Genomic DNA, 8,099 nt, shown 5'->3' with positions numbered 1-8,099 from the left:
ATATGTAATGTGGGAACTGGGTCCCTCTACACAAGTAAATCAAAATGTTTGTTAAATTCATGTAGCTATGCAAATAATTGTAGAAAAGACTCCAGCATAATTGGCAAATGTTTCCCCCACAGCTGAGGGAGAAGGCTTTCAGTCTATGCACTTTTACAATTAGGCTAGCCAAAACCAGGAAGAAAGTACGTGAGTGTATGATAAAGTCTTACAAAGTAATAAAGGTGAGAATTTTAAGAATGGCAAACGTTGTGCTTTACTAAAAACAAAACCAAAGGATATTTAGCATACCAGAAAGGAGTGAAGACATGCTGTTTCACCTGATGTTCAATTAATCTGAATTTATAGAAAAGTGTACCCAAACCTATAAAAATACATGGATATTTCTCTTAGTAACAGAAGGGACTTGACTTTTCATTCTCCAGCACATAAACTAGTCTGTGAATAGAGTGGAAGTTGCAGCAAAATTTTACAGAGGGACAAGTTAATTTTGTAGGCACTGTTGACACAACAGTTCAGTTACCTTGTCCTTAAACTTCCAAAGTGCCTCAAACTATCTGTATCTGTATGTACACGCCCTTAGTTTTCTTTAAACTCCAACTCTGATCTTCCAGGAATTTTGAGCCAACATTCCAGACCAGGGCCCTGGCACTTCCCAGCATGCCACAGGGACATAAAAAGCAACCACCACTCAAGTCTTGAGTATGATCACCTTCTAATTATTCTTTCTTCATGTAAAAATCTAAAAGTTGCACAGCTGGTAACATCAGATATTTCACTTACAGATTGTGAAGCCCAGCCAAATAGTTCTCCGTCGCAGTACCTTCTCTCTAGGAGAAGTGAGTCAATGGCAGATAGTTTGGTTTGCAGAATTCATTTTTTGAAAATATTCTGCATATGCATGGAGCTGGTCTTTCTTCAGAAAGACATGTCAACAATTCACTCTGATATTTAAAGGAGAAGGAAGGGGAACTATAAACACTAGAGTGTTACCTGCCACCAGCTTACCAAACAATAAATAAGGACGCCAATATTGGGTGCTTGATCAGAAAGCCTATGGTTAATAAACTGCAATGTTTCATTTGCCATCTTCTAAAGCATCTCACGTTGTGTGTTTTACTCCTCTCTTCAGTAAAAATACTGCAGCATAGCAATGCTTAAAACCCAGCTTTAACCCAGGTTTGGAACACAGCTTTAACACTATCAGTCTATGGGTATAGTTTCAAATTAACTTTTAAATGCAGCAAAGAGGGGGTGTGCTGCTGCTCCCTCCTTCCCTTTCTTATCCCTCTTACCCACCACTTAGTTTCAGTGCTTATCTTAGTCTCTGGGATTTCATCTGATCTCCTTGTAAGCTGACAAAACTTATTCAAATTCCAAAGCAGCAAAAAAAGTTTGTTCCTTCTATTTTGACTGACTGCTGAGATGAGCTGACTTACCTCTGGGTCAGAGAAGCTCAGTCAGACAATGTGATTTCCAGAGCTGAATCAAAGGAGGAGAACTAAGAGAAAGAAGAGAGGAAGCAAAAGAGAACTTGGAAGTAGAGGGGGTGAGCAAGGCCTCCTTTGGCTGAGTGTCAGGGTAACTTGGCAGCTTAACCTATTCTAAGAGTGGGTTTATAAGAAATGACTTCATCTAATCTAATAGCTTGCTGTCCTTAAAATTTGGGAGGTCTTACTCCTCTCATCAGCCAAAGACTCCTGACCCTTTCCTTGTGCCAAGTTTGGTTGTCAATAGGCTTTGTGCTCACACCATTCAACTTTTGAAATGGATGGAAAACGAACTTGAAACATGAAAGTGAATAGACAGCTATTTGTGAGCCAGATAGTTAAACTGGCTTATTGAGGTATCAGACAATTGGCAAGACTGGTATGTGAGGAGAGAAACAGGATCATGTGGCCAAGAATGTGGGCAGAGAAATGTGGGAGGAAGATGTCTTGTCTGAGCAGCCTTGAGCAGCTAGATTGGCTCAGCCACATTGTGTTACTTGGTTCTGGCTACAGCAATAAGCAGCTAAATGGAGACAGTAAAAGCTACCTTAGTAACAGGGCAATTTGTTGATTCCTTGCTCTGTGCAGAGGCTGCTTCTGATGCCTTGGCTCCCTCAGTTTAAATCATCATAAATAGTTATGTTTGCTTAGATGCAACCAAGTGTATGAATAAAAGACACTAGACTAGATGAGTAGAGTAAGAGGGAAAGGTCAGTGTTAGGATTATAACTCATGAAAGGCAGGAAAGTGGGTGATCCATTTTCAGCAAACTTGTGGATTTATCCTGCTCAATTTACTTGAAATTTGCGGAATAACTCAGAAGACTAGTGACTGATGATAATATGGCAGGTGAAGGTAATGTTGATGAGTGCAGAGTAATATACTGAGAAGAAAATCTAAACAAACTATTAAATTGTCACATCTTGGAAATGTAATTTATTTGGGTCAGTTTATGGGAAGCCTTAGATCAATGTTCTATACTATTAAAACCAAAACTAAACCCAAACAAACAAAATGAGAGTTAACAATTAATGAGAAAGGAATGCAGAAGGAATTGGAAAAGCTTGTTATGCCACTGTAAACTTTCATTCTGAGTCTACATTTTGAACATCACAGGTAGCCTATCTGAAGAAGGATATGAAGCAAATGGCAGCAAGGGAGTTTTAATATAAAATATACTTTAATATGTGAGGAGAAATAAAGTAGACAGATGAGACCCTTGAAACTAAAGAAAGGGTCTGATTAATCTGATTAATTTAAGAGATCTCTATGATAATCTACATCATGGAGAAACTAAACAGGAAAAAGCTATTTCTCACAGTATAAATATAAGGGCCTGCTGAAAAAAATAATCAGACAACAAAGTTAAAATAAATAGACATAAAAAGATCGTACTTGTAAACAAATGATAGAACTGGCCTCTGATTGCAAATGTTGGGAAGAACAAAAGTAAGAATAGTTATAAAGAGAGATTAGACAAAACCATGGAGCTTATGGCCAATAGAGATTAGAAAAATCAGTGGATTCTTGTGTTTTTATCACCTTGGTCCAGTCGTTTCTCAAACTTCTTTTTCTTTTGCCTTTCTTTCCCTACAGTTGACTAGCTACTGGTATAGCCTAAAACATAGTAAACCACACAGGTTACTTTTGACTTGCATATTGGTTCAAATGTAGCATGACCATGGCTCCTGTGCCCTCTTGTATAGGGCCTCCATCTAAGGATTTTCCTACACTTTAATGTAGCAGTGAACAAAACAGTCAGCTTGACTCCCTGTAAGCAGTTTTTTATTCAATGTTTCAGATACAGAACTAGTTTTGTATATTCTACAATTACTCCTAAGCGTTGGCTAGGAGAAAATCCCCAGATATGGAGTCAAGTTCTTTGTCTGCACATGAAAATCTCAGTCAACACATTCTTCATTCAACCCCAAATCTCTTTCTCTCCTTCCTTTCATGAGGTACTGAGACAATGTCCTGTGACTGAATTTGCATTTTTCTGTTCCAACACTCTTCTTCTCCCTTATGTATTCTTACTCCTTCTGTAATGGTGTAAATATTTGTCAGTTAGGTACTTGAACAGTCTGCAATAAAAGGCTGAAGCAAATGAAGTGAGGAGAACATCCTTCTGTCTGTCACAGGGTCTGTTAAATATAGTGGTGCAAATAAGCTTTCAGCTCTGAAAATCCTTGAATTGCTGATGACTTCATGATAGGAGTAAAAAAACTACCTCATATTTGCCTTGCTTTTGCACTCTTCTGTAAACGTCTGCTAGTACCCACTATCAGAGACAGGATATTTTTTAAGATGAGACTGGATGTGGCACTTAGTGCCATTGTCTAGTAACCACAACAGTGTTGGATCAAGGGTTGGACCTGATGATCTCAGAGGTCTTTTCCAACCCAGTTGATTCTATGATTCTATGTTTCTATGATATGATGCCACTAAGGTATTTTATATGATCTGCTAGAGCAGATCTTCTGTTGATGATTGGATGTAACATGAAAATTGCTCTTCTTCTTGTGTTTTTTCTTCAGCTTTCTAGCAGGTCCTGTTTTCTTACTGTGATTTTGATAAAAATGTGTTAAGAGACATGAACTAAATTCTCAGCTCCTACAGATTTGCACGGTTATCTTGGAAATAGTAGATGGGGTTAAAGGTTTTACATAATACCTTCCTTTACTATTTTTTTAAAATCTTCTTATGAAATATATTATATTATTATTTTTCATAACAACTTTTGCAGCATGCTGTAATAGTATTTTGTGGTTATATTCTTTGGTGTAAATGCCTGCCTTATAATAGCTATGACCATTGTCAAAGAGAGCAGTTTAAATGAACTGTTGTGTCCTAAGCTGCCATACTTGGGTCAACAATGATTGGTGTAGAGGATTTATCACAAAATCTAAAACTCCTCTGTGTACACTTCCAGGAACCCTAGCTCAAACTGCATCCATTGAGAAAGACATTTTGAAAACACACTAGGTACATTAAAGAAACTTCTTGTTACTGGAAGGGTTTAGAAGTTGAAGAGACACAAACTATGACAAAAATACTTTCATGATACAAATATAATAAGGGTTCTGAATATCTTTAATAAAGGTTTTCTATATAACGCTTTTCTTTCAAAAGACATATGCTAAATTTGCGTAATGTACTGTTACTGAAAAAAGCTACTTATGCTGTCTACATCCAAGGATAACCAATGGTAGTTCTTGCAGCACTAAATGAGGGAATATGATCATAGGATTTGTAGATAAGCAACTGACAGCATTAATTTAAATTATTTGAAGACTTTTAAAACATGGAAAACAAAGGAATACAGAAAAAATCAATTGAAATATTTTAGGACAGTCTCCTAACTGTAAACCCCCATTTATGGCATTCTTTGCATACCACTATGTGAATAATAAAGGGAATATTAATTGTATGTCTTTTGGTCTGCCACGATAATATCCATTCATTTCACATCTCATGGTTTTCTGAGGTTTATGAATTATTAGGACTTTCCCAAGATCTTGGTTCACACAGTAGGAGAATAAATGGTTTCCAGCCACAAACTGGAGAATAACATTATTGTTCCTCCTCTTCCTATCCAAATTGTAGTTACACAAGCTTTAGGAAGGACAAGGACCACATATCTACCAGATAGCCTCCAAGGTAAGGAGCCTTCAGGCCCCATGTATAGTTTACCTCTCTTCTTGATTGCTGTATTTTTAAATTGCTTCTTAGCATTCTCACTGGAATTAAAGAGATACAGTTGACATGCCCACAGTCACATATGATTCCTGAAATGCACACATATACAGAGGAAATATTTCTTTTTCTTGTGGCTGTGTTATAGCAGTCTTTTCTCAATTGAGCTGGATCAATTGGTTCATTATTTAACTTTTGGTTATTATTTAATATTTCACAAGAGAATCTCCTTTGCAATTTAAGTAGATTTTATAGTATTTAGAAGAATCGACCTTTACAACTTAAAATGATTTTCAGAAAGACACAAGCCTTTGAGTGTGCTCTTGTCTGTTGAATGAGAACATTTTTTAGAGTCAAACATCTGAAATAAATGTCCCCTGGAGGTGTGCGCTATTCCAGTCATTACAGAGGGAGTACTCATGTTCTTATTTAATGCCAGTCCCTGAGATCCTGTCAGTACCTGCACTTATTAAGCCTATCACTTTTCAACTTTACACCAAAATCCTTGATATTGTTTTCCTGATGTAAGATTCCAGCATGCCTGTTCTTGTCTTCTTGTACAGAGAGAGATCTTCTCCAGATGTCAGCCCTCACATGGGCCAGACACACATTAAAATACAAGCTCTATTCCCTTACTAGATTCCAGCCATGCATGGAAAATAAACTCTACTTAATTGGTACTACCTCTGTCACATTAGTATTACTACCTAATACTTCTACCTCTGCTGCCTGTTTTTCAGAAGAACAGAAACAAATGTTTATATTCCCTCTCCCCACCTTGTCTTATCTAGGAGAACGTGGAAGTATCACTGATAATTCCACAGTGGCAAAAAGCTGCTGTTCCATAGTATTTTAGTGGCACACTGCCAGTTCATTAATTAATTTTAAAGGAAATTATGGTAGCATGAAGAATAAGAAATCTTCTAATACATGACATATGAAAATTTTAGTAGTTTCTAAATCTTTCTCTCGCTTCATTTCTTAAAAACCAAAACAAAGCAGCAGGGTAGGAATCTGAGTATGATGTAATACCTGGAGACAATTAAATTCACATTTCTATGTGCTTTTTTTGAAGTTTTTTCATTGAAACCAGTGGGAGTTTTTCCTGATCAAGGTCTTTTTGCACAAATGGACAACTGCAAATGTGTTAGGAAAGACTGATATCTGGGACAGTGAAGTGGTTTGCCTCCCTCAGAAGAAAAAAAGAAAAACCAACCAAAATTTCTTGAGACTGTTCATTTTATGCCTAAATTTATATCCAAAAGAATTTCTTACTTTCATCCTAACTGGAAAGTGAATTTATTGCATAGAACGTTCACTTAAAAATAAACCTGATGTTAACTTCAGAATGAAGCAATTCAAATAGTACCAATTTAAGACACAGACGTAAAAAAAAAAACCCAACAAAAACAACCAACGAACCAAACAAACAAAAACAAAAAAATACAACAACAACAACAACAAAACAACAAACAAAAACAAAACCAAACACAAACAACTGTATTGAGCTTACTCTCCAGATGGGGTAGAATATTTTATATTGTATTTTCTAACATCTTTGTCTATTTCAACTAAAACAATAAAATCAAAACTATCTGAGTCCTTCAGAAATGTAAGACACACTTTCTTTGTCACAGATTTAGCAGTAGTTCCAATAAAGAACATAGATCTCTAATGAAGGTTTTAGGTGGATTTTACATGCTGAATATTTCTGACACAGATGCCAGAGTTGACATTTCAGACCAGCTAACATCAGGAATATTTTCAAAAGATGGAAAGACATGTGGGATGCATCTGACAGACCAAAATAAAGAAGAAGGATGAGACGGTTTACACAGCAGAGGTACATATGTCAAGACACACGTCTTCTGTTGAAGATGTTCTTATGTCTTGAACTGGGATATAATGCCTCACAATCAAAGATACTTGGCTCTTTGTAAATGATTGCTCCTGTGAAACTCTTTTGTGCCTCTTGGTCAAGTACATATTTTTTCACAGATAAATTTTTAATTATTACTTCTGCAAGAATGGTCACTATGTGTGGCAGTGTCCTATTCTCTTATCTTCTTGCCTCAATTACCATTAGAAACACATATCGAATCTTACTCTGGTACAAGGGCTGTAGGTTGCATTCTGATGGTGCTGGTATCTGCACTCTATAAGAATTTCAAAACACAACTACAAGTTCTATTTCATGAAAATGTACAGGATCACCTGATGAAGTCAGTATAATAACTGAACTACCTGTTTTAAAGAAATGTGTAAATGATAGCCAACTCCTTATCTCTAGGTATGCTGATTTTGGTTGAGGTAGAGTTAATTTTCTTCACAGCGGCTAGTATGGGGCTATGCTTTGGATTTGTAATGAACACAGTGTTGATAATAGAGATCTTTTTGTTGTTGCTGAGCAGTGCTTATACAGAGCCAAGGTCTTTTCTGCTTTTGCTACTGCCACGCTGGCAAAGAAGTTGGGAGTGCATGAGAGTTTTGGAGGACACACAATCAGGACAGGTGACCCAAACTGACCAAAGGGTTATTCCATACCATATGCCATCCTGCTCAGTCTATAAATCTAGGGGAAGTAGGAGGAAGGGGGGACATTTCGAATGATGGTGTTTCTCTTCCCAAGTAACCGTTAAGCTTGATGGGGCCCTCCTGTCCTGGAGGTGGCTGAACACCTGCCTGAATTCCTTGTTTTGCTTTGCTTGCATGCATGACTTTTGCTTTTCCTATTAAACCCTTTATTTCAACCCATAAGTTTTCTAACCTTTTCCCTTCCAATTCTCTCCCCAGTCCTGCTGGTAGGGAAGTGAGTGAGAGGCTGCATGGTGCTTGGCTAATGGCTGGGGTTAAATCACGACATTAGGTTTCCAGAAAACTTTGGAACATTGTAAACTTGGTCAATGTCATTCTGTA

The sequence above is a fragment of the Manacus vitellinus genome, unplaced genomic scaffold, assembly GCF_001715985.3.
Source record: "Manacus vitellinus isolate BGI_N305 unplaced genomic scaffold, ASM171598v3 scaffold_5_pilon, whole genome shotgun sequence".
In the NCBI taxonomy this organism is placed as follows: Eukaryota; Metazoa; Chordata; class Aves; order Passeriformes; family Pipridae; genus Manacus; species Manacus vitellinus.
Note: the sequence above shows the minus strand (reverse complement) of the source record.